The 27,602-nt window shown below is 39.3% G+C and overlaps 1 protein-coding gene across 6 annotated transcripts in view; it reads left to right on the top strand.

Moving 5' to 3' along the window:
- vav2 (vav 2 guanine nucleotide exchange factor) overlaps nt 1-27,602 on the top strand; it is a 172,739-nt gene that overhangs the window by 21,578 nt on the left and 123,559 nt on the right. The gene's annotated exons all lie outside the window — the stretch shown is intronic.

The raw sequence follows: 27,602 nt of genomic DNA, 5'->3' as shown, positions 1-27,602 counted from the left end.
AACGCCACTGTGTTGGAGTTTACCCCGATGGATGAGAGGGTCGCCTCTCTATTCCTTAAGGCTGTGGGAGGGAAAACTCTGACTGTTATTTGTGCGTATGCACAAAACAGCTCAGAGTATTCGGTCCTCTTGGGGTCCCTAAATGGGGTCCCTAAATGGGGTCCTTGACGGGATCCTTGTAGGGGACTCCATTGTTCTCCTGGTGGACTTCAATCCACATGTCGGCAATGACAGAGACACCTGGAGGGGCTTGATTGGGAGGAATGGTCTCCCAGATCCAAAACCGAGCGGTGTTACATTGCTGGACTTCTCGAGACTGTCTTAGGAAAGCTTTGGGATCCCCCAGTCAGAGCTGGTTGATGTGGTTGGGGAAAGGGAAGTTTCGGGTTCCCTGTTAAAGCTGCTGTCCCCACAACCTGACTATGGATGAACGGATGAAGATGGATGGATGGACTATTTCCTTGAGTCATGTGTCAAATAAAGATCCTGGGACTGATTTTCTTTGTTTTTTGTCACTGCAAATTGACTGTAATTTGGATTGTTGGAAGAAAAAAAAACATTTTGAAGATGCAATTTGGTCTGTAGGGGAATCTTTTGAGAAAGTGGTTTGACACTTAATTTAAAACTGATCAAAACACAATAGAAATGATCATTGGTTGCAGCTGGACAATGCATTGGTCTCCTGTTACTGCAGATTCTATGACTTGTTAGTCAAGGGCTTTTAACTGTCTATTACTGCTCGTTGTTCCTGGTGTAACCTCGCTCCAGGTCTGACAAGACTCACAGACATTAGCGTGGCGTCAGATCCCACTATTTCTATTTAGAACGCCCTTTATTCTATTATGAGCTATGAATTATGGAGTTCCCTCAGTGGGTCTCTCAGTGTGGCAGAAAGCCTGCTCTGATTTTAATGCTGGGAGCTGTTAGTCCTTGTCAATCCCATCCACTGCTGCAGGCCTCTAATGGATATGGAGGGGAAAAAATCTTGTCTGTCTAATGGCCGGTCTTATAATGCGATGCTAAAATAATCACAACCTGGGAGGTGGGCTGGGGGTTTCCGTTTGTTGGGGTTGTTGTGAAGGACTATGGGCTTGGAATCTGGGAGGGAAGGACCTCCTGAGTGACCAGAGGGACTGCTGACCTCGTTGCGAGGAAGTTGTGATGTAATTCCTCTGGGACTAGCACAACAGATTAGATTAAACATCATGTTGGTGGATATGACCTTGCTGTTTCATTTCGGGGGAAAACAAGGAGAGGATTGGATTTCAACTGGAATACTTGAAATTGGCTTATTAATCAGTATTTTCAGCCATGAACTGTATTTTCTTCTGGCATTAGGAACACTGGAAAGTTTTTGTTTCCAGAGTGTTGTTTGCATTTTTCAGCAAAATCATGTAAAAACTAATAATTATTTGAGTAAATAATAAAAAATATTTTTCTTGCATTTGAAGTGAAGCCCTGACCCACAGTCCCTGTGAATCTTTATTACAAATGTTCAAAGTAAAAAAAGTTTTCCCTGATACGTAACACCAGCCCTGCTTTTCTCACTTCATCCTCAACCAGTTTATTGAGCTGATTTGGTGGTCATGTTTCTTTACAACTTTTTTATTAAAAGCAACTACAGTATATATTGGCTTCATATCTTGTTAACATCAGCAGATGTTATGTTGCTCTTAAATCAGCTGAGTTCGTCCCTGATGTAATGTAAGTTTATTGGTCGGCCCAGGGTTTCTATGCTGCAGACGAGTCTTTGTAATGCTCCCCTTGAAAGCATTGCAAAGGAAGTCCAGACAGTTTGTTTATGTGGCAAAGAGGTGTTTCCCGTCTCTGTGCAGCTCAACCAAACAGCCAAAGGAAGCCTCATAAATGATTTAATGTCTTGGCCTCTGACTCATTTTACAGATTCAAATGTAGTTAGAATCCCAGAGTCAAGCCTGTAAAAATTTGCATTGCTTCCTTGCTTTTGGAAAACCCCTTGTGCAGCTGAGGTCATCAGCACTGGCTGGTTTTTCATTTGCGCTCTGTGTGATGACATTGTTCCTCGAAGCTCTGGAAATGCTCTCGTCTTTTCATGTTTTTTGAACTTTGCTTTGCGTTTGTCATTGCTCATGATTGTGACATTAAGAGCTAAAAACCTCACATGGTTCTCCTTAAAAAAAGTACATCTGCAGCAATATTTTTCTCCTGTGGCGGAAAGTCCAAAAGAACTCAAGAGACGGTACTGACATGAGATCAGGGAGTTTGCTCTGACATTACTGTCTTTAAAATGAGGTTGAAACATAGGCAGTCATGCCTGTAGAGGGCTGCTCAGGAGCCGTGACAACAATGCCCCCGCTAACAATTAGCATTCAGTTTGTGGCTGCTGAGACACAGACATGGTGTGCAGTGGACTGCAGAGACCCCTTTTGGAAAATGACTGGAGAACAAATACGTATAGTCATACAAAATGTTCAGGTGTGATCATCCAGGTCATTCTAGACGATGTGTGTTTAGTGTATATTAACAATAATGTAGGTAAGCATCATCTGGGCCTGTAAAACCAAATCAAGTGGAAATGATGTGAATCACACAGGCTCTTCATGAAACCATTTGCCTTACTGCCCTGCACACACACACACACACACACACACACACACACACACACACACACACACACACACACACACACACACACACACACACACACACACACACACACGCAAAGGTACAAGCGTTTTGGCACTCCTGCCTGCCAGCTGTAACGGATGATATTTACATAGCATTTTGGATAAGAGAGTGGTACCATTAGCAAGACGGATTGTTGCAAAGTGGATGGGGATTTATCGCAAAGTCAAAGCCTTCACGAGAAATAAGTGATGTCTCTTTTCCAACTGACTCGTTTTCCAATCATTCTTTCCAGTTTTGCATATGCTTATTCTTCCTGGGTGTGGCCTTTGTTGCTCTGTCAGGGCCTGGGCTCCGGGCCCCTTTCTCCAGCAGATGGAAAAGCTGTTCTATTATCACAGCTCACCACAGCACCTCTGAGACTTCATCATCCCCGTATCTCCTACTTTCACTGAGGGCCCTGAATGGCCCCATGTGGCACTGCTGCCAGCTTTAAGATCTTGCATTTGAGCGTACATGTGTGAGTAAGGTTATCACTCTAATGCTTATCTGGTCTTTTGCATTATCTTTACACAGAAACTGTGTTGTGTTGGCTTTACTGATTGCTGGTAGTGAGATGTTACTGGTGTTATTCCACATGGATGGGTGCAGTGCTTAAGGACAGGGAGGAGGAGGTGCGGGGAAAGGCCAAACCATTGTCATGGATCACAGATCAGAGACTGGCTGAGCGATGATGCAGAGACAGTAAAAGCACACAGGCATATCAAAATTCAAGTGTAGCTTTACCTTGCCTGAAGCTTTGAGAAAAGCTGTTTTTGTGCATATTATTTAAAATGTCTCTTAGCTTGGCTTAGTTCTTTGATAAATCCTATAAAGAAGAGAGTAAACATGTATAAATCACATCATTAATCCTAAATCAATTTATAGGGTTAGTAACTTCAACACGATGACATAAAAAAGGGGAAAATATTTAATGGCTATCCCTGCCCATTGCCTAATGTTCACTCTTCTGCCCAAAATAGCTGCTGATGCTTATCTATCACTTTGTCAATTCTTGCATTGATAAGAGTGAGCGCAGCTCTAGGGTTAGATCTATTGCTATCGATCACTGAGCTGAATAGAGACACAGCTGCTGCAACTAGCCGAGGGATTAGTAATTATAAAAAGGACTTGGTAATATTTTGGGTAAACAACTTTGTTGTCTCGTAACTGTCAAATTGATGACAGTGTGTTTTGTTTTATATCATATGATCTTAATGTTGTTCCAGATATGATCCTTGTAACATGATTAAAATACGCTGTAAGTACTTCAATGTTTATAATTCGTCAGTTATGGTTTAGTAATTGAAGTATTTCAGGTAGCAAAAATTGAAAAAAGATCCTTATTTACAGGAACTAAATGTGAGAGTTTTGTAAGGAAACATGGATAACTTTAGATTTAACCAAAAAAAAAAAAAAATCTATTGATAAAGTGGCTAATCAACTAATTCATGAAATAAAATCAGATTTAGACATAGTGATTTTGGAGAGGTACTCCGAGACACAAAGCCATCTGAAAAGTCAGTCTTAATTCTCTTTCATCAAGTTCCAATTTATTAGAGTCAGGTTAACGTTATTGGTGGAGGTTATTGGGAGATACTGTAGACAGATTTCAATTGACTCGTCTACAAGAAAATGGATGAATTTATTGTTTCCACACGGTCTTAACTGGAACCCAAAATATCAAATTAATTGATAACCTGGAAATGAAACAAAAAAAACATCTAAACTGTTTTAATCAATGATAAAAACAATTTGTTGCAACCCTCCATTAGATTGGATCACTAGTACAGGATATAAAATGTTAAGTTGTTTAGTCATTGGAAATGATCATAAGACATGAGCTCAGGCATGTAGAGTCATTAATTCTTGCCTGTTAAGACTAAATGTCTCATAAAAAGGTAATAATCATCTCTTACAAACCAAATTAATTTTCAAAGCCTGAAACTCGAAAATGATGAGAAGGCTTCCTTGCTTCCTATAGAACCAAAATTATTCTAGGCATATCTCTGTTGAAGAGCACCGTTTAGATTAGCTGGTCTCATGTTTTAGACTAACTGTTAAGGACACGTTATCGCTTTGTTTGTCAAAGCCCTCATTCAAGTCTCATCACTCCCCCCATATCCAGATTGCCTCACCAAACCTGTGACGAGGAAATCTGGAAGCATCAGAAAGAGGAAAAGATTTCACTCTGGTGTTACCTGAGGTCCTGAATGACCTTAAAAGTGTTTTTTCACTCATCTGCACCTCTTTGTCTTTCAAGAAGCAAAGGAGAACTGGCTGTTGACTTTGTCCAGGTGGGGAAACTGTTCCATTAGTCTGAATGAAGAGCCTCTTGGGATTTCTTTGTAAAAGCTGTCTGGGGTGAATTATACGGGCTCCCCTTGCCTCCAGAGTGTCTTTGACCTGTAATTGGTAATATGAGAGGACTAGTGTTGAAAAAAGAAATAAATTAGGACTTACTGGACCGACAATAGACAAATATATTTAGTTTAATGATTATATTGTACAGGAAAGTAGGAGATTCAAGTCTGAAAAAAACATGCAGTTTGAACGTCACATTACTACCTCTTTTAAAGTAATAGTAACAGAAATTATAATTTGGAGCAAAGTACAGTAGCATTAGTGTTTAACCTGAATGTTTTCAATCCCAGCATGCCTTTTTTTTTTCTTTTTCCCAACCATCTGAGATTGACCAGAGCTGCGCAGCCGGATGCCAGAGAGAGACGTGAAGACACCAAAAGAGAGAAGTCACGGCAGTGCACATGGCAATTTAAATTTTAATTGCCTAGATTTATCTTCCTTAAACAGTTTGACGGGCTGATAATAGGGCTGATAGCACGTACTGAATGTTTGTTAAAACATTGGCAACATCCAGATATATGGACAAGAGCCACAAGAGAGAGTAGAATGGATTCATGGCAACTCTTCCAGACCTCCGACGAAAAGGTCTTCACTCACAGAATAAATACAAGCAAGGTGGGAGCGCTGGGTAAATCCTGGATTACCAGTACATGGGCTAAGTTCTTTTTGTCTGTAATAGCAACTATATCCATAAAGATAATATATTTCCTCAGGGGGCTCATATAAATTAGAAAAACAGTAAAAGTTTCTCTTGGATTGTTGGTCAGTCCTTGAAAGGTTTAACCAGCAAGCAACAAGTTGCTCCCATCAGATACATGAATATAGATACACATTTATTTTTATCTTTATTCTAGAACAAGTTGTCACCATCAGACACACGCATGCACGCACGCACGCACGCACGCACGCACACACGCACGCACACACACACACACACACACACACACACACACACACACACACACTGCCTTTCAGGTTTTTAAAACATTTTTTTCCAGGTTTTTCTGATGATTTTTTTATTTATTTATTTTTTTTTACCCACGACTGAAATCTAGCAGCGTTTACCCATCACTGCTCTTTCTGTGAATTCTGTTTGCATAGTATGACAACATTTTGCCTGGAGTTATGAAATCAGTATTTGAATCCAGTACTTCATTGCTTCTTATCTTATTATCATCACAATCAACCAATTTGTTTGTTTTGCAGCAGGAGTAATCCACCTTACCTAGTAGTTCATTTGCTGTGCCCATACTGTAAAGTGTTCCACAGCAGTAGTTGGTACTCCGTAGGTAGGATGGTGTCAATGATATAACTGATTTAGAATCACTGTAGAAGTTAACAGTACAGAAGTTAAGGTATATCACGAGCAGCACCTGTTGATAAGGTATTTTCAGCTGGGTTTTTTTTTTTTTTTTGTATCATTGAATTGATAATTTCTATGCACACTCATGCAGTATCTACATGAGTAAGACGTGGACAAAAACCAGAATGAGATGAGCATCTGTCAGGTTAATATACAAACCAGTTGCTTTATTCTAACCATGTTCTTATTCTTCTCAAATGAGAACATTAATACTTAAAGAGTTTAGAAAGTTTTCTAAATGCAGATCAGCACCGCCGGCTTACTTAATTACCTAAAACTGATCATTTATTGATTCTTCACTGAAACTGAACGCTGTTTAAAACGCTCCTTTCTCTGCAGGTCCTGTTTATTGTTAAGATGATATAACTGTGTCATGTCACTGTGAAGCAAAAAGGAGGCCCATTACTTGTCATGCAACTTCATCACATATACCTCCCCCCCTTTAATTCCTGTCCATATATCTTTCCTTATCATTCTCTAGCCCCTTTCTGAGTGTGTTTCACTTACTTTTCCACATCTTTCACCACACTCTGAATCTCTATTCCGGTTTCATTGTACAAGTCGGCATTGAAATAAAATATCCTTGACCTCAATCTGTTTAGTTTTTTTTTTTTTTTTCAATTGCTTTTCTTTCCAGCTGTTCATTATCTATTCCCAACAGTTGTTGAAATTCATTTTCAAACAAACTCACATCAACAAATGCAATGAAAGTGTAATTGAAAAATTTTCTTATGGGACACAGCGGCATAATGTGTAATTTCCTTGGCAAATGCTGTGCCACCATGCTGTTTTGTAATATGCTCGTGCTCAATAGACACCATGCCCTGGAGTTGCATCTCAAATTGCTCAATATGAGACAACAGCCCAAGTGGGCGATGATGAGGAATATGAACAATCACATCTTTGTTTTCGTCATATTTCTTTTCCTCTCGCCAGTACTCCAACAATTAAAACCTGCAAAATGTACTTAATTAACTTCCATATCATGCATTTAACAATCTGTTATTGGATGGGTAATGAACCCTGACTGTGCCCTCAAACGTGAACTAATTCAAGTGTAAATCATCAATTATATACACTTTTTGATGCCGTGCAGCTGAGAAAAAAGGGCTGAGAAGTGAGAGAGATGGGATTTCATTTCAATGACAGCTGCATGAGTTCATCTGGTGATTGAAGGTTCATCAGGTACTTAATTTGTGAGTGAACGTCGTCACTTCTGTGAGTGATACCTTAGGGGCGATAGCGCAAGACTGAGTGGAATAGCGACCGCAAACAGCCCTGGTATCTGGCTGACACTAGATGGATAGACCCCATTTGTAATTACAGTAGTATCAGGAAAGTAATTTACAAGACTTCTCAAACATGGAGAATGTAATTTTGAGTGCTAGTTGTAACATTTTAATGAATTTAGTTTTCTCATTTAATGACTGGTCTTTTAATCGTAAAGAAAAAAAAAAAGTCAATGGGATTTACTTTATGAGTTCAGTCCAAATCAATAGAAAACATTGAACCTCTGTTTTCCAAAGATGTTACATTAGATGCTTATATTTTTATAGTGCACTCAGCTGCTGAATCCCCACAAGAATGTAATCATCAAAATTTGTTGCCTTGATCCAAACATAATCCTCCTCCTGCTCTCCCTCAGCACACAGCCTCTAACCACTAAAAATCACTTTATGAGATTTTGTGTTAGGATTTATATTAGGGAAGAAGGAGCGCTCATACAGGATAGAGTTGTGACTCACCCTCCCTGTAGTGTGATGGATGGACAGACAGCACCATAGGTTCAATTATCATTAGCCCCCTAGAGAGAAAAGCCTGTTGTAATGTGGGCTTGTATTAATGTATCGTGACCAGCAGCCATTATCCTGTGCTAAACTTATACAGAGATAGCCGTCTGTGGTTTCATCAAAGTTCGGACGTGAGCTTTGCAGTGATGTTTCTTCACTTGCAGTCTGTAGGTGTGCAGGTTTTGCATAATTGTTTTTGGAAGGAAACCCTGTTAAACCTTTTCAATGTCAAAAATACAGTTTAAATCATATTTTTAAAAAACATATTCACTTATTGTTTGGGCTGAACCACTGAGACCCAAACTCAAAAAAAATATTCAAGAATAACCTAAAAAATGCTGTCTTTAGTTACAGGTGAAAACAAGCCTGACATGAGAGACATGTTTCATTATGAACAGGGGCGGGAACAAAGATGAAATACAATGAGAGGAGAGGGTACCAGATCTGGTTAGAGGAGATAAACACAGTGAATGTTTCATGTAGTTAATGCATTGTCATTAACTACATGAAACATCTTCACTGTCAACCTGTGTCTAGAAGCACATGAATCCAGTTGGATTTAGGATATAAATAAGGACAGATGTATAAGCATGCGACTTAAAAATAATTTCTATGCGTAACTTCAATGTTATATTCCTCATCGGCATCATTTTAATATAAATTCTGCCACTCAAACGTTTGGACAGGGTTTTAAAATCAGGGTTACCTTTACGGACTTAACTGTATGTGGCCTCATGTGAGTCATGTTGGTAGCTCAGTAATACTGGAAGAAAATGTCACCAAACTGGTATTAGCAATGACAGGATTGGCTGGAAGCAATTGAAATCTTGCTGTTTAAAACTCCTTCTTTACTTGCATCAAACATGTCTGAAAACTTAAAGCATCTTAGGAGAAATTCTCATGGTGCTTTCGCTGAAACAGCTTTCTACAGTGTGGTGCATACAGCCTTTTTGTGCAGACACAAAAGGGCCTCTGGCCTCTGGCTGGTCTTTGCTACTTTCTGCCAAATGAACTCAAAAGGAAGACAAGCAAACGATCCCAGTGTGGATGCAACACCCACACACTGCCAGGTAGGAGTTTATATTATATGTTTACATTTATGTCACACTGATGCCCGGTGTTGTAATTTTATCAGATACTCTTCAGTGATCAAGCCATACTCTCTGAGGTGTGTTTGCATATATAGTGTATATTATAGTCCTATTACTCAAACATTTGCATTGATCTCTTTGCACGTATAATTTTTTAAACATTGTGAATTGAGATGCAAATGTCACAGTTTGCACTTTGGGTTTGAATCACAGAAAACTTTTTGCGGTATTGTACCTCAGGTTTTGCTCCATTAACTATCACAGTGAGAGCTATAATCCAAGACTGTTCAGCATGCCAGCTCAGCTCACCTGAGTGTACATGTGCCTGCTATATCGACCATTCTATCGAGTCATTTAAGAGAAGTTGCCTTGCAGGCTGTGTGCATTGTGCTTGCAGAGAGGATAAAAGTTTGTGTAGCTGTATTGAGATATTATCTGGGGTCTATTTGATTTTATGTGTTTTACCTTCGTCAGCACGATGACTTAATCGATAAGGCTAAGAGGACTGTTTGTCTCCAACATTATCTACGTTGAATCAGATGGGTTGCACATATTGCACACACATGCCTGTACACTTGGAACAATAGCACACAAAACATAAAGTAAACTATAAAGTAGACACTGACACACATTTGTGTTGAATGTTTGGGAAGGCAGCCAAGGGAAATAATTTGTTGCGCAAGTCAAATTTGAGTTTGATTAAAACAAGGAATTGTAATAAATGAAGCCAAAATTCAAACATGGTCTCATCAGGATATGAGTACAATATACCAACTGTTTGGTGTTTCGATGTACTAAGTAGAGTAATCTGTTTTTAATCTTTTTAATGTTACATATAAAGGATAAGAAGGAACTATGGAATACTAATTAAGTTAATAATACATTATTAATCCACTGGAAAAGAGCAAAAGTCATGTTGTCCCTGCCTTTTTCTCAAGATGACTCTTTCCTCATTAGGAATAGTAATACTGATATAATAATAAAGTTATTCTGCTAACAAACCAACAAATGGCTGGATGAGGCATATTGAATACTTTCACTACCAAAACTAAATTCTAAGTATGGCTACCCAAGAGATGGATGTCTTGGTTAAATATCAAAGAAAGTCAGCACTGACTTAAAGCACAGCACGCGACACAACGACCTTTTCAGTATTCAGAGACAATCTTTCCTGACATCTAAAAGGTGTTTTAGTTTCCTTACATCCTATAGGACATAGAATCCGTGTGGTGCGTTCTGGTGTCAAACCTATGCCTTTTGTTTACTGAGTCATTCATACCCCCTTTCTTATACATGACACCTGAGAAACATGAAACAAGGTTAGTGTGTCAGTTCAAAAACCTTCAAGTCTGAATGCAGCTTTGTATGAATCCCTGCTCACTTACATACAAAAAAATAAAAAAAATAAAATTCCAGCTGTGTTTTCATGCAAGGATGAGCAGATATAGTGTTGGAAAGAGGATAAAATGAGAAAAAAACAGGTTTTTGAGCTTTAGTGAAGAATGAGCTCAGAGTATAACAACTGAACATACATTTTATAGTTTTAAGTGTTTTCTTTTGTTGTCTCAAATAGATATCCCTGTCAGCTTGTCTTAGTAACACTTAGATTTATCCATGTCATCCACTCTTACTTGGCCTACAAAGTGTCTCTCCAATTTCTAGGAGCAACTGAATCTTTTGCGTCAAAAGATTCCCAGGGGAACTAAAAGATGGTCCCAAGTGATGCTCCTAACATGTAATTGGCTTTGTTTTAGACTTTATCCTGGGGAATCACACATGTTGTGTACTCCATCAGGTTTGTTTGTTTCTCTGTTAAAATAATAAAAATGTCAATTGACTCGTCCGACATCAAGACATAAGCCCTGTGGTGTTTGAGTTGCGCTGATCAAATATTCCATTACTCTGTTGGCTCCCCCTACATGTAATAGAGTGGACCAGATCCATGCACACATAATATTAGACCCTCAACACTCCCACTCTCTCGCAACGATATCCAAATAATTACCTCTCCCCACATCTGCTCGCAGCGGCCAGCTGCAGTCTTGGCTGGTCGTGTGACACATAGTGTGTTCACAGGGCTGATAGAAATGATTGCTCCATTGTGGAGTATTCGCACAATGCCAGCCTCCATCTGTCAGGGTTTCAATAACAATCTTTGCATCAGCTTTTTTTAATGTTTTTATCCTGTTTTACTATTGTGTTGCTCTGTTTTCTGTGGGTTTTTTTTTGTTTTTTTGTGTGCATGTTTGTTTGTTTTTACTGGAGCAAAGCTGAAATTAATGTATTGCTCAATATATCTTTGAACGAGTAAACCCGATTGTTACAGTTATAGTTATTTTGTCGATTTTTTTTTTTTTTTTCAAAGACAACCCCACTTAGGGGATCACAGGTCAGAGTCAATTATAGCTAAGGCTTTAAAGAAAGATGTATTAAATAAATGCAGGTTAATTGTTTCAGGTCAGGCTGATGGTGTGCTATAAGGAAACTGTGTTGATGGTGCAGCTCTGTAAGATAGAAACCTGAGTATTCTCCAAAGATATTGGTCTTTGTTATAACCTCATTCGATCTGACTATTAGTGTTTGTTAATCTGCCCAAGACAGTTTCAGCACAGATGAATATGTGTGGAAGTATGAATACTTAATAATAATTGCTGCAGACAATGCTTGTGGAGGAGGTAGCAAGTTTCTGTACACATCATTAAGTCTACTGTTTGCTAAGTCTCTTTCGGGACAATGAATAAAGGTATTGACAGGAATTATATTTGATGATATCTCAAACCGGGCTGGTGCCGTGGGTAGCGTTGCTGTTTCACAGCAAGAAAGTCCCATGTTTGATTAACTTCTGTGCAGGGTTTGTGTGTTTGTTCTCCCCGTGTCTATGTGGGCTCTCTCTGGGTTCTCCTGCTCCTCGCACCTCCAGAAACATACACGTTAGGTGAAACGGTCTACACCAAAGCAGCATGCATATTTGTTTGTCTTTTATGTGGCCCCATGATGAGCTGGCGTGTTATCCGGGGTGTACCCCGCCTCTCACCCATAGCCAGCTGGGATAGGTTCCAGCAAACACTTGACCCACAAGGCAGACAAGTGGCTGACGACAAGAAACTGGATGAATGATGACTCTGACCTTAATGTTGTGGCCTTTGTTGAGCCTTTATTGTGCTGGTTGTGTTACTGAAAAGTCTCAAAGGTTAACTATGGTATTTGACCACCATGTAAATCTGATCTTAATGTGTATCTACCCATCTTTCCTACTGATAATATTGATGAATCAGTTTAATCAGTCAAAGCTTAAATCTTCCAAACTTTGGAGAAGACTGATTTATGGAATGTGGCCACAGATCTGTCGAGGGAGAACATACAAACATACAATCTACTTGTACAAACCACTTGATACAAGTGTACAATTTAACACTGATGCAAAATAGAAGCATGGCTTCACTTAACAGCCTCCAGCTCTGTTCAGCTGGATGTCTCTCTTTTAATGAGGCTAAATGGCGTTCAGACGTGGGTGTAGACAATGTCGTCAGTTTGCAGGCTTGTTCCATTGGTTTGACAGGGGACTTCATTCAACCCTGTGTGTCCTCAGGCAGAAAAACGGACATATTCCACCTCTCCTTCCCCGCGAGCACTTTTCTTCCATCCTTCTCCGTAGTCATCCCTCTTACTCAGACACTTTATCTCTCAACACTGTCTGACAGTAAAAGCTTTAAGTGATTTTCCAAAATGAATCGATGAGGAAATCCTCATATGTGTTTTGATGTTGATGCCGCAATATGGAAACCTTCGAATATCATAAGTCTGTAAATCTAACCTTTCAAAAATGCCTCGAGGGCGCGTCACCACGGCTGATCTCATGATTAATGACTGTCCTTCAGGATGTCTTGTTTGTGATATGTTTTACTCAACAGACCACATTTTGGCTCACAATTGGCTTGCATGTTAATTAATTACAGATGGAATGATTGCAGTCATTGCTCCGTGTGTACATCATCGGCTTTATCAGCGCTGTGCATTATTGTTTGGTCTTTATAGCAGTGTCATTTAATACTGGCTATTACTCCCTGTCTGCAGAGAATGTTCACATCATAGTATAGAGATGTAGCCTCGGGCCTTTTTCTTCATCTCCGCTTCCTTTTATTTTGTCTCAGAAAATATCTTTGATTTATACTTTCACCTCTCACCTCATAAATCCTCCTGGACCCGTTCAGATGATAAGCGCCTACAAGCAAAGTGCGGATACACCGATCAATAAAAAAATTGAGCAGGGTAACACTTTCCCAGTCCTTCACACAGTATCAGTTTTTAATGCTGCTTATCTGTGCCGAATATGCCAACATCTAATAGCAGAAGAGCTCCTCCAAAGACAAAACGATAAGCCTGTAATCTTCTTTGGAGTAACTCCCATACCTTTTTTTTCTCGGGTCACCACTTTTTCCCTGCTGCCTCTTCCATCTGAAGCTCTTCACTCTGTTATTCCGCAGCTTCCTGGATGCCCCTCCTTCAAATCCACTCTCGTCTTTCACCATCTGCTTTGAAATTAATGGGCATGTTGGAAAGTAGGCTAAATCCTGAGTGGCAGCTTTTTTTTTTTTCTGTGTCTGTTTTTAAAAGAGGTGCTGCAGGCACTGTCCGATTGCAGGGGAGATGAGAGCAGTATGAGCTGGCTTATCATATTGCTACTGCCTCTTAAGTTCTCTCACCTCTGGCCTCTGGGATGTTCCTGAAACCACAGTTCATAGCATCCAACAGGTTGTTGATATGAACTATGGCTTGTCCATGTTACTGTCATTGCTGGGCAATCACATGGGAAAGAACTGAATCATGTCAGGATTTATTTTCAACAAGAAAGCACATTTTTTAGGACTAACATATGTTTTTTTCAATACAGTTATGACATTTGATGATGATGTTTGTATCTTGAGATGGTCCAACAGGCAGTTGTTGTTGTTTTTTAAAAAAATTTTTTTTAATATTAATGCTAGCCTGTTTTAGCTGATCAGGAATTTGAACATTCAATGACAACATAGGTTTTCAGTTAAGGTAATCATGTTACTCCCAGATTACAATAAGCTCTACACTTAAATCAGGTTAGAATTTGTAGACCTGACTAAGTAAAAGTAAAACAGCATCTGGGTGTTTTTCTAAATTAGTTTCAGTCTTAGCTTGGTCAGAGCTTGATTTGACCCAAATCTAAGAAAATAGCCTGAGAAGACATCCTCAGGGAAAGGTGATGTGCATTAAACTGGAGTAAGCTGGAAAGAGGATTCCTGAAATCTAGAAACTACACTGAAACTGTTTCATGTTGTTTCACACATGGAGGACTGCTTTATGATATGCTATGAAACATGTTCAACATCTGTTGTATTTTCAAAAACCGCAAACGTGGTCTTGGTCTTATCACAAGATATAAATATTATTATAACCCGTTTTGGGTTTTCTTTGCACTGCGGCCATGTTTTGGTTGTTGAATATGGGCTAAAACCTCTAATTATAGAATAGGCATGCAGATGCGTTGGAAAGGCGTTGTAGCTAAACACACACACACATACACACACACACACACACACACACACACACACACACATACACACACACACACACACACACACACACACACACACACACACACACACACACACACACACACACACACACACACACACACACACACACACACACACACACAGTCTATCCATGCTTGGGGCCTAGGACTCTGATCTTTCCAAAGGTTTCCTCCTGTGGCTCATGTGCCAGACAGTCTGGAGAGCTGTGGACGAGCTGGCGTCGTTTCGCCTGTTGGATGAAACAGCCAGTAACATGTGCTTTCTGTGGCACAACAACCAGCCTCTCCTCTCCCTCACTTGTGCCTCAATCTTCTGCAACAACTCCTCCTCCTCATCCTCTTGAGAAGGATTACCCGCTGGAACCGGACGTTTGATCCTGCCTTGCTCTGTACTGCTGCGATATGTGTCTGACAAGGCTCTTTGTACCCCTTACTCTTCCAGACCTGTCTGAGTTCCTGTCTTTTAGAAAGATAGGAGTTAAGCTTTTTTGGCTGTCTGCTATTTGATGTCTCATATGTAGTTCAGGTCTATACCCGGGGGCAGACGGGACACCTGGGTTACCAATATGTCAAAAGTTCATTCAGCTTCATGAGTAGTGGTGCAGAGAAGAGCATACAGACAGGTGTGGCTACTGTATGACCATCTTGTATGAGAAATGTAAACTGATAATTAAATGTCATGATGATGATGATGAGATGCTTTCACAAGCACTACCCCCTCTACACCTTTCATATGGTGCTCATAAATGCCCCCCCTCACAAAACATCTCAACCCTATCCTCCTTTTTCTCCCCCACTCAAGCTGTTTTTCTTTCCAGTTTGACAATGCTTTTATCTTAGCTGTGATTAATTACAAGGGACTGTGCCAGCAAGCTTTCCAATGTAATTTGTAGGGGAAGCATAAACAGGAAGTATAGTCCATATGTATAATGTTGTTTTCAGCGGTGAACGAGGGTGACAAGGACCAAAAAGAAGGCAGTGACATTGTGATATGATGTGACAGAGGACAGCATTGGGTGACCTCGAGCTGTCCTGTTGAGGTGTAGACATGGTTGCTTCATTTAGTTGACATATTCGAGTTGAGGAAAGCCTAAAAAGAATCACGTCCAATCAGTAAAGCCTTTAATTACTCAGGCCAGCTAATTGTGATTCATTTGTACCGAATCAGGTCTCACCCAATAGTGTCTGTGTCTGAATGACTCAGATCACATATACTGTTAATTTTCTTCGGATTGTAGAATAACATTCCATTAATCTCCTATACCACCAAAAATATGATCCAAAGTTAAACCATACAACGATAAAGAAATGTTTGATCAAAGACTGTCTTATCACATCACAGTTTATTGTACTTGATAACATTCAACACAGGGTGGGAAGGTGGCGCGGTGGGTAGCGCTGTCGCCGCGCAGCAAGGCCGTTCCAGGTTTGAGTCCTGCTCTTTGCGGAGTTTGCATGTTCTCTCCGTGTCTGCGTGGGTTCTCTCCGGGTTCTCCGGCTTCCTCCCACATCCAAAAACATGCACTTCACGTTAAATGGCCTGTCCCATATTGACCATAGGAATGAGTGTGTGTGTGCGTGTTTGTGTTCAACTGTGTCTGTGTGTAGCTCCGTGGTGCACTGGCGTCGCACCCGGAGTTTCCCCGCCTCACGCCCCAAGACAAGCTGTGATAGGCCCCAGCTCCCCGCGACCTGCACAGGCGGTTGAACCGGTTTGAGAAAATGAATGAATGAATGAATGAATGAATGAATGAACATATCAACACATGAAATGAAACAAAAATTAGGTTGGTTCAACCTCCAATGCTAATCATGTTGCTTAAAAATGAAGGACACTTTCTATAACGTGACACGTTTTATATTATAAATAATGTGTGAATTCTGTCTGAGTTTCAAAATCAAGCTCTGGAGTCTCTTTATCACAAGCCAATGTCCAACATGTAACAACGTGTCCACATTTTCTCAAACAGATCCGGTTTTTCAACTGAACATTTCTTGCAGGGATTACAGGAATGGGATACTTTACATTAACAACACATCATCTTTCATTTTGATGGACTAGAAAATTGACATCTATAACTGACATCTAAAATTTTTTACAGTAATGTTAGGCAAGAAATGAGATGGCAGTCTTCACTGACCATATATCTATGCTTTGAATGTTAAGAGTGTCTCACAGAAGGCTGAAGCCTTACCCCTGTTTCAGACTAAGGGTTTGCTGTGGGATCTTTTTTTTTTTTTTTGATGAAGCGGCTAGCACAGTTTACTTGATTTCAGTTTGTTTTCTTTGAAAATATTTCTTCATATTTTGATGCTAATCTTTTAATTCTGTAAAATTGCATTGTTGACTTCTTGACAATGCCCCCCCCCCCCTCTGTCACTGCTGGGAGAAAACAGACAAACAAAGAAACAAACAGATATATCTGCATTGTGTAGCGTTGACATTAAAAGTGACTGAGTGCTCGGTTTCTCAGTTATAATTTCAGTTCCTATAAAGTCATGATTTATATAATTATTCTGTTTAATAAATACTATTGTGAGCCATTTGACAACCAGTCAGGAGGGAAAATGTACAACACTGCAGCTTTTTATTTATTATCACAGTATGCCGCTGACTATTACCTGTGTTTGTTATTGAGACAGCTTCACTTGAAATTAAACTGAGTCACACACATGCATTGTGTTCCCGTGGTTTCATATTGCATATCACCTTTTGCATCACTGAGAGGATGTAAAATAGCTCACAATGTCCACCCATTCAATCACTTAATCTGCAAATTGGTTGATTGCTGCTGTGTGTGTCATAGGCAAAGCTTTGTGATGATTGAATTATTTATATTTTTTTCCAAGCTGTGGGTATGATGATTAAAACAAGCTGAGCTTGGCCCCAAAGCCAGTCAGGTAATTAACAGGCTGTTCTCCATGTTAATGGCATTTGTCACCTTGGAGATAATCACAGCCATCAGGAGCACAGAGCTGCCTCCCCTGTGTACCTGACGCACCCCTTAAACAAAGAATTGACAAACATCCGGCTCTAACAATCCTTCCAGGTTTTAGCCTTTTGAATATCTGTTGTAATAACTCTAGAGGACCTTTCAAAAACTACTTAGTCGCTGGCTGCTGCGAATAAAATGTACCAGTGAAACATAATCAGATGTTAATAGTAACAATTAGGCCTATGACTAAAGATTTATAGTTTTTTTTTTTCTATTATCAGTTAACCTGTAGTTATTATATAATTTGTTTGCTTGGCATTAAGAAACTAAAAAGACAGCCGATTTTTCATTTTACTTTGAAAGAAGTGCAACAAAGCATCAAACTCTCCAATGTGAGCACCTACAACCATTTATCCAAAAATAATTACTGTACTTGATTGTTTTTTCCAACTCTCTTGAGGTTTATATGAGTCCTTAGTAACAACTAGAACATACTTGCGGCAATGTTAAGGTTGTAAAGTAAGGAAGTGCCCTCTTTCAGTCTGTGTAACAATCGATAACATTTATTTTGTGGACACTGTTGCTGGTCAACCAATTATTAAGAAATTCTGTTTTTTTTTAAATAGCTTATATGTTTTGCATTTATAATCTGTAATGTCAATTTCAGTCACTGCACATAGAAAAAATCAACTAAAGGTTCCACTGTTTCTTTTACCATTGTTGGTGTTTAGTTAATTACTGATGTTAGTATATTGTCCATTACCATTGTTGTTATACTGTGCCTTCCTTACATTGTTGTATAAATTGCTACTACAATGTAATAATGATTGTTGGCTATGGTGATGCCATCATGATGCAATTATTGTATAATTGTCCTTGAATGAAGTAGCAGTGAAGCTCAATCTGTTAATCTCTGAATGAGGAACTTGGATGGGATTAAATACATTTTCTTCTTCCCACTCCTTTTCAGGCAGAATTGTATTGCTGAGTTATGTGTGTTGCTTATTTATTTGCTTATTTAATATTTTGTTTTTTGTTTTGTTTTTGTTTTTTCCTTGCCTTGCCTGAAATAAATGAAATTTAAAAAAAAAAAAAAAACAGGTACTGAAATGGACATTTTGAGAGTATGCCCGTGAACTGAATTGCTCGTAAGTTATTTATGAAATTTCAATCTATAATTGCCATCTGAGGTCACTGAAATGCCATTACTACTTTAAGTACAAAAGTACTATTCCCTTAGACAAAGAAACAAGTACAAGTTATAAAAACAACACATAAATGAAATAAAATACTGTAGTACCATAATGTCAATTATACTCTGCTGTATGAATTTTATCATGGGGGTGGGGGTGGGGGCCACTGAGGTTTTCTGAGGTTATGCTGCTCGGCGTTGGTTGCTGCAGAAACAGGAACCACAGTAATCGGATATGACGGTGTGTGGTTGTTTGTACCTACGAAGGTTCATAAGTTGAATGCTCGTATCTTGAGGACTACCTGTATAAGATGTCTCTTAAGTGCCTCCATTTTGTTTTTTTTAGTCTTTTGAATTATGTATGTAGAGTGACTCTGAAGTGTTTTGCTGTAATTCTTTTCAGAGTTTGATCCCAACTATCATCATGTACAGTACTGTAAATGCTGTTTGTTTTGTGTGTGATGACAAAAAAAAAAAAGATGCGCAACACATCTTATGCTGTAGATAATCTAAATTATCAAAACGAGCCGTATACTGTGTGGAAAAGTCACTGGGTTAAAATATAGATCTAGTGTTCTTCTCCGTGGTCTGATGTCATAAATTACACGGCCATTGATTTGTGGATGTCTGGGATCCTCGGCGGGCCTCCTACACACATTCATCAGGCCGAGAGTCTGATGCTGAGACCCTGGATGGAAATACCTCAAATGCAGACTCCACTCTGGAGCAAGGTCTGTTGCTTAGATACACCACAGTTAGTGTTTAGAGTCTACATGAAGAGTGGATTGAACCCGAAGAACCGAATTATGTACTGACGTGTTTTGGTCTGTATTAGATTTTTGATTTTCTATTTTGTGAATGTTAGTGTTTGCGCTAAGAACAAAATGCATTTTCAGGACACATCCGTGACAGCAGCGATCCAGGCAGATGGTGGTGATTTCTATTACAGGGTGTTGTGGAAACCAGCTACCTTATTCCACAGTGCAAAAAGAGATAGAGCCAGTCATGCAAAGGTGAAGCCTCTCTTGCAAAAAACAAAAACAAAGGTAGAAATACTTTACGTGTTGTTTTCACTATAAAGATGAAAGAAGGTTTATGAATTATTAGTGATCCACAGTGAACAGATAACAAAAACAGTACAGGTGAGTGGAAATAGAAATAACAGGTCAGGTGGAATCTAGTTGATAAAAGAGGAAGCTTTTGTTTTTTCCTTTCAGTTTCATCACCTTGAGTGATAGTCAACTGGAAACAACCCCCACAAGGTTCACATGACTGATGTATTCCGGGGTAAAGTTGTTAATCCACAATGACTTTCATGATGTTATGTGACAATATTTGTTTTATGCATTATTTATTTAAAATAACTGATAAAATAGTAGAAAATATCAGCACAAAAATATAACTGAACTGATATTTAGACGACTGTCGACTGTAATGTTAAGCAATAAATGAGCTGACATAAGTGGAAAAAAAGAGTGAAATAGAAAACACACACACACAAAAAAAAACTCTCAGTAGACTTACTTATCATTCAAGAGACAAAACCCTGAAATGACTAAAAATAATTGTCATTTGTTCATTGACAGCAAAGGAAGAATTGGGGTCATGCTACTTCAGTCAGTAAAGGGAGGATGTTGGGGCGGTTGAATCAACCAGTCAAATGTAGGACTTAGCCGAGCGAGACTTCCGTTCATGACCTGTTTCCTGACGAGTCAATTCTATTATCCATGAGGCTGAAGGTCCCCTAACTTTAACAATGAATGTGAACACAAAGCTAACCTCAACCAAGATTACTATAGCTAAGATTCCAAGGACATCAAAATGTATGGAATCAATGGCAAGCAAAAGTTGATTTCATTAACAATTACTGGTATTTAAATGATGTCATGCCTGTCATCATTACTTCTTGTTCATTTAATGGTAATAGGAGAAAAGGTTAGGAATTGCTAGGATTCATTTTCTGACATGAATCCTAGCAATTCATGTAAATATTATAAATCGGATATCTAATATATTTAACATGTTATATTTAAATATTCATTGCAAAAAAATATATAGCCACAACAATACAAATGTCAAGCCGTTGGTGGCTTCAAGGGTTAAGTCAATGATTACTAGGGTTTATCCTTTGGGAACCATAGATAGCCAGTCCAGTTATTTTAGAATTTTTGTATGTTTAGTGTGATGGAGCCACTGATAGATCAAGACACTCATCTGTAAAGCTTTATCTGGAAAATAACAGACTCCTCTGTAGTCATCTCTGTTTTAGCTAAGAAAGGAAAGCGCAGTACCTCGAAGAATGTGATGGTCTCTCTTTCTTCCCTCCATTCTTCCCCTCTCGCCAGACAAAAAGGCTTTTCACAACCAGGAAGGGGTCTCCTCTTTAGTTAGATTCAGGTCCACTGCATCTCACGAATGACCTAATATGCGTCCACGCAGTGAGCATGGCATGTTACAGAACAGCTAATGCTTTCACCCTTTTGTGCTTCTCATCTCAGAGTTGCTATTTATGAATAGCTAGTGGAAAGATGAAGGTGGACTCAGTTTAATTATGCAGTCACGCTACACTCATGGTGACTCTCTCTCTACTGTGTCCGCTCTTAGCTGAATTATCGTCTTTTGTAATGGAGATTAACCTCACTGAAAACTGTCCTTAGCCCACTTAACTTCCAAATTTTAACATGAAGCCATGTGGGTCTCACTAAATAAGCAGTTCCCCCTCACTTGCTGAGGGTGGCACACTGTTTTAAACTGTGGTCACCTGCTTACAGGCTTTTATGGGTAATGGGATGAGATTAAAACATTTGCATACTATGTTAATGCATTATTCATGCAATGTTCCTCTTCTCCAATTTGCTGGGGCAGGGCCTTTCTCCTCTCTGATTTAGGCATGTGGGTGACCTGGAAGTAGGTCACGAGATCTGTAGCATTCATTTATACCCTCCTCGCATCACCCGGCACGTTCCCTCTAAACATTTGATAACCTGGTAGAGAGGGCCCTGCTCACACATCTAAAATCTGCATGTTTTCATTACAAAGAGGAAGAGAAAAAGAACTAGTTAATTACAATAAACTAGCAAATTATTCCTCCTTGGCTACACTCTTTTTCCAACCCTTGCAACTTTTGTAGCTGTGAAAACCTCAGACAGGAATATTTGCTGGCTTAAAATATTCATCAAAGCAGATATTGATTTCAAATAAGGGGATTTAAAGATTAGAAAGGAGGAAGTGGTAGTTGGAAGATATTCTTGGATGTAGTCCAATAGACAAAACAGCCAGCATGGCTCTTCCAGTTTATTTCCTGTAGCTCAGGGCGACTCATGCTTCTCAGGTGAATACTGTATGCTGTACTGTAGTGCATTATGGGCTATTCTCGACCAGCATGAATGAAAAAGGGAGAGATTTAAAGTATCAATACACCAATATTTCATGTATGTTTTAAAATTAACTTTGCAGTATACCATATGCACATGCAAAAAAACCAAACCAAACCCTGAACAACAGGCAGGAATGTTATTTCCTCTTTTTGTTGCTATTTTTGCGTGCTTAACAAATGTTCACTTTCCCCACTGAATGAGGTATTACCAGGCTAGTGTAATGGACATGCTCTGCACTGTAGAGCCAATCATTTGGGTGAGGTTTATCTGGAAACGCAGCTTGCTGGTCACTGCTAGGCATAAATCTCTCCTTAGCAGGCCGATCAGCACCTCAGGAAGGATCATTAACCAAACCCAAAGTCAACGAGATCTATCATCACCTCTACCTGGCAACTGTGAGTGGATGTGTGTGTGGACTTTTGCATAGTGTGTCTACAGATTGTGGGTTTCATGAGTTTGTTGCTGCTTTCTCACCTGCTGAGAGGTTCTTCCTGTTCTGAGGCGTTGGAGTGATTCGCCACGCTATACACAGCATGAGGAGATTTGTGTGTGTGTGTGTGTGTGTGTGTGTGTGTGTGTGTGTGTGTGTGTGTGTGTGTGTGTGTGTGTTTGTGTGTTTTGTTGTTGTCGTTGTTATCTCAACAGTTGACAGGCAGGCATCAGTCTTTTCCATTGACTCCAATTTCCTGATGGGTTATCCTCTCCTCTCCTCTTGACCTGCGATCACTTCCTCATTCTCCATCTACATTTATGTTGTGGCAGTCAACTGGAGATTTTGCACAATGGAACTTTAAGAAAGTTCTTCTTCAGAGGAAATCTTCTCCACTGCTCATGATTTGATTTGTCTGATGTACTGTAACTGATTATTCTCACATCGATCAATTGTGATGGTATTTGTTCAGAGATTGCCAGATTGCTTCACTCATGTAACAGCTGCTGGACAACATGAAACAGATATTTATTCATAATGTAATGCTTTCTCTTGCTTGAAATGTATGAAATAAAAATACCAACTTTTGTCACAATAAAAAAAAAAAATATACGAATAAGGGTTGTGTATCATGAACAAATTGGGACCAGTTTCAAAAATCGTTAATTTACTAATCTGTTAGTGTGTTCCTGCATACATTTCACTTGTCTTCAAGTTAATTTTGAATTTCTGTGATGGTGGTTTGCAGCTTGTGCAGGTTCCACATCACAGGTCAGATGAAATTTCTGTCATGGACAATGGCGCTGCTTGATGGTGGTTTTATCTAAACCTACTTTGACCCAGCCCATCACCTGAGTGACTGATTGACTGTGATTTTGGGTGAGACTTGACATATATTTGCACCATATAACCCCACCTTCAGATGAACTTATTGTGTACTATTTTTACCACTATGTTTTTAACTGACATCATGTCAGCACAGGATCTTGGCAATATGCGCTAATCAGAATAGTTCTTGCAATCTTAAAACCCAATGCTCTAGTTTTTCAGCCTGAACAACATTCTTCTCCTCTTTTGCTATTTCTCCACCCCCCATGGGTTCTTTTGTCTCTAAGCTTTGCCCTCTTCAATGCCCCTGCTTCCTGACAGCAAAGACATTCAGTTTTAGCAAAACAACCCACATTTTCCTCTTTCTCCCCCTTCTCTCCTTCCCCAGTCATCCATGAAACCACACTTTCCATGCATCCAATTTTAATTTTCTGTTGTTCTGGTTTTCCAGGGAAGCTCTAATTTGTGCATCCTCGGATATGAGCATGAAGGATGCGTGTGCAGATGAGGACGCCCCTCATGAACAGATCAATACATTATTCTATGTGTGATGTTGCGTGGTGATATGGTAGAAGAGCTTGTCAAAGAATTGACAGGTCTTTGTTACCTGACTCTTTCCCGTTCACTGCTATTTGCTGCCTCTTTCCTGCCTTCCTGACAACAACCCGCCTTTTTCAAGAGATGTTTGTCTCAACTGAGGAGTCGAAATCAGAGCTGTCGCTCCAGTGGAGCACACAAGACACTTACCTAAAAAGTGTTCTGCTGTACCATGGCTGAGACCACCTAAAGAAGTAAACTTTTATTGCTTGTCTCGAACTACCTTTTTCTTCCAAATGTTATCCTAAGTCACCAAAGAAGAGTGAGTGTGGTCATATGAAGGAATTCTGCCCGCCCCATTCAATATCGTTGACATACTGCATCTCGGTAATGATTAAACATCTTTTTACAAAATTCTTCACCAAACAACCACATGTACTCTTGTGGTGCGTATTTTATTTAGGGTATTTTATCATTTGTGTTGTCTTCATTTCTATTTTCGCAACTTGAATTCGCAACTGTCATTCTCCATGTACAAGCACCCCTATAAGATCCTCAATATTTATGTTTGTTCTACTTCAATCCTTGCCTGACCTTCTCTTTCTTTTGTTATTCCCATACTTACAGTAAAGTTTGGATCTGACGATTGTTGCTCTTGCTTCGGGAACTGAAGGTAGAGAAGTACAATTTAAGCTGCCACAAGTAGTGTGTTTGACACAACAGTAACTTCAAATGGTAAACACAGAGCAAGTGGTAACCACTTAAGTTTGTCCTCGTAGCCCTCTTTGCTACTCTACTCCCTTTGTCAGGTAAGGACAGATGACAACAGCCGTAATGGTCTATAGTGCTCTTGTCATGCAACACAATAGAGAACAATAATTTCACATTTTCTGAATTTTAACTTCAATTTGCTACTAAAACTGCATTCCAAATGAATTTCTATTTTTTTTCTGGTCTGTTTTTGGGAAGATATCTCTGTAGGAAACATTCCAGTGTGTATTTCTTGTCGCATCAAAAAAGTGAGGAGAATGATTGCTATGAAATGTCAGCTAGGAGTGAATTCACAGATTGCAACAACCAAACACCCCGTTTCGAGTTTGTATATGGTTAGTCTTACAGAGGTCATGTTTAAAATTCTCAGAGAAATTCCAATGATTCTTTATTAAAGGTGACTAATGTCAATATTATTTGAGTATTGACTGAAGCTGCAGTTCCAAAAAAGAAAAGTTAAATCTGTTACAGGTACAGAATTACATTTCTAATAGTTTGAGATTCAAGAGACTAGGAATTATCTGTGGAATACAGCATGCCTATCTATCAATCTATGACTCTGGAAATCCCTCACAACACGGTAAAAAACAGAATAACAGGTGCCTAGCTTGGAATGTTTTGCAGACCACAGTGAGGTAAATCCAGATGGATTGAGCTCAGGCCAACTCCAGCCTACGGAGATGACCACAGCCTTCTTTTATTCCCAGGTGCACTCCCTCCATTCTGTGTGAAATGGTGTATTTGTCATCGAGATCTTTGCAATTCTCCTTGCCCGTTCCCCTGCTCTGTTATCGCTACACATACATTAGAATGTCAAACACATCTACCCCCCCTTGATCTATATCTGTAGAGCCTCTCTCTCTCTCGCATCGCCAAACCACTCCAGCAAATGTTAACATTTCATATCTGGACTGCGAAAATAAGATTTTTTTTTTTTTCCTCCAACCGCACGTGAGGATCAGGAGACACGATAACCTGAGCTGCTGAACTGCAAATGTCTCTTTGGCCATAGCCAACCAACAGCATTTCTTTTCATTGGTTGATTCTGCTCTCTTATGGGGTTCACACCCATGACACTTGGACTGAACAGATGTGCAGACATGAATGAGAATGAGTCAGTGGGGCTCTCAGGTGTGGCCGAGAGGCAAAGTGAAATGTCACAAAATACCAGGAAACCATATCAGATGAGTGTATATTGCATACATAAGAAAAATAATTGATGTGGTGATGAGTTCTTTAGTTGCTGTGTTGTCCTAAAACATGGAAGCTGGTAGTCTACTGGGGATGATGCATGACATGGACCATTGTTGGAAACAGTTTGACTAATTGTTCTACAATTGATTTAAATGGTTTAAAGCTTGGCACACTTTCTATTATACTATGAAATGTATTGCTTGCACCTGAAAACTTACTGGATCTGTCTTTACTGTCTTAGATGTGTGCCACCAGTAACCAAATGTGAACTGGTAGTTTAATACGACTTGATTGCTTCACTGAATCTTTTTGTGGCAGTCTTTACAAGTCTCAAGCATATTGTGAAAGCTTTCGGTAGAACAGACAATCAAGCCTTTTGTTCCACATGGCTCTCTCACTCAAATCTATCAGATTGCATTCTGCTTTCACGACCATCAGTACGTATCTCTTATGCAGAGATATGAAAGGGCATATCTGAGCAGCACGTGGATGCACATTCAAGGTCTCTGCATTCACAAAGATGGGAGATGGAGAGGCAGTTAGGCTCATCATTAATATTTCAATATGCCTGTGTCGTTATTAGACTGTTCCCAGCTCTCAAGGTTTATCTGTATGATGGCATATTTAAGGGTCTAGGCCATCAATCTTTGTGACCAGACAGTATTAATTATGCAGTTTATTATGAGAATATGCGAATGCTGCAGGGTTCCTATAAACTTCTTGTTACCCAATATTACCTCACAGTACCACACCTGTTTAATATAAATTACAGAGTAGTAGCCGTTATTGAATGAATGGTGCCAATCTGCAGAAAACTAATTAACCAATATGTAAGCCTGATATATATGTGTGTGTGTGTGTGTGTGTGTGTGTGTGTGTGTGTGTGTGTGTGTGTGTGTGTGTATAACATATATATATATATATATATTTTTTTTTTATTTTTTTTTTTTTTATTTTTTTTTTCTGTCACATTCTTTTTTTTGCAGATTGTTTCTGCTAGACCAGCTATGCAAACACTACAGATTGCATTTGTCTTTGTTGATTGCATCTACACAAGACGTCCGAGATTACTGATAGTGGCTGATTTTTATTTATCTATTTATTTTTTGAACATTGCAACTGACTTTTTTGACACTGAAGTAAGAATGCAAATACTATCAAATGTTAGTTATTGTGACTTTTCCTCTTACTTATGTATCACCAAACCTTCATTTCTAATTACTCTGAACTGATTTCTTCTTGTTCTCATTTCCAAATACCTGACTTTGAGTATGTGCAAGGGCTTTTGCATTTCTTTTTCCTGACATTTCAAGGTTTTTGTTTGTTATATCTGAACTGTGACCTTTGAGGCCAGCAGCTGTCTCCAACAGATCTTTACCATTGGTTGGCATTTTTTGCTGGTGGGTTTGTCTGTGGTATCAGAGGACAGGTTCCTCTTGACTCTTGTTATCTGGAACAGAGAGACAGCCCAGTCTGTAAACAGCATTCTTGCCTTCAGATGCTGAGTAATCACATATATG

This window comes from Antennarius striatus, chromosome 15 (genome assembly GCF_040054535.1).
Source record: "Antennarius striatus isolate MH-2024 chromosome 15, ASM4005453v1, whole genome shotgun sequence".
Lineage (NCBI taxonomy): Eukaryota > Metazoa > Chordata > Actinopteri > Lophiiformes > Antennariidae > Antennarius > Antennarius striatus.
Note: the sequence above shows the minus strand (reverse complement) of the source record. Positions and strands in the feature narration are given on the sequence as shown.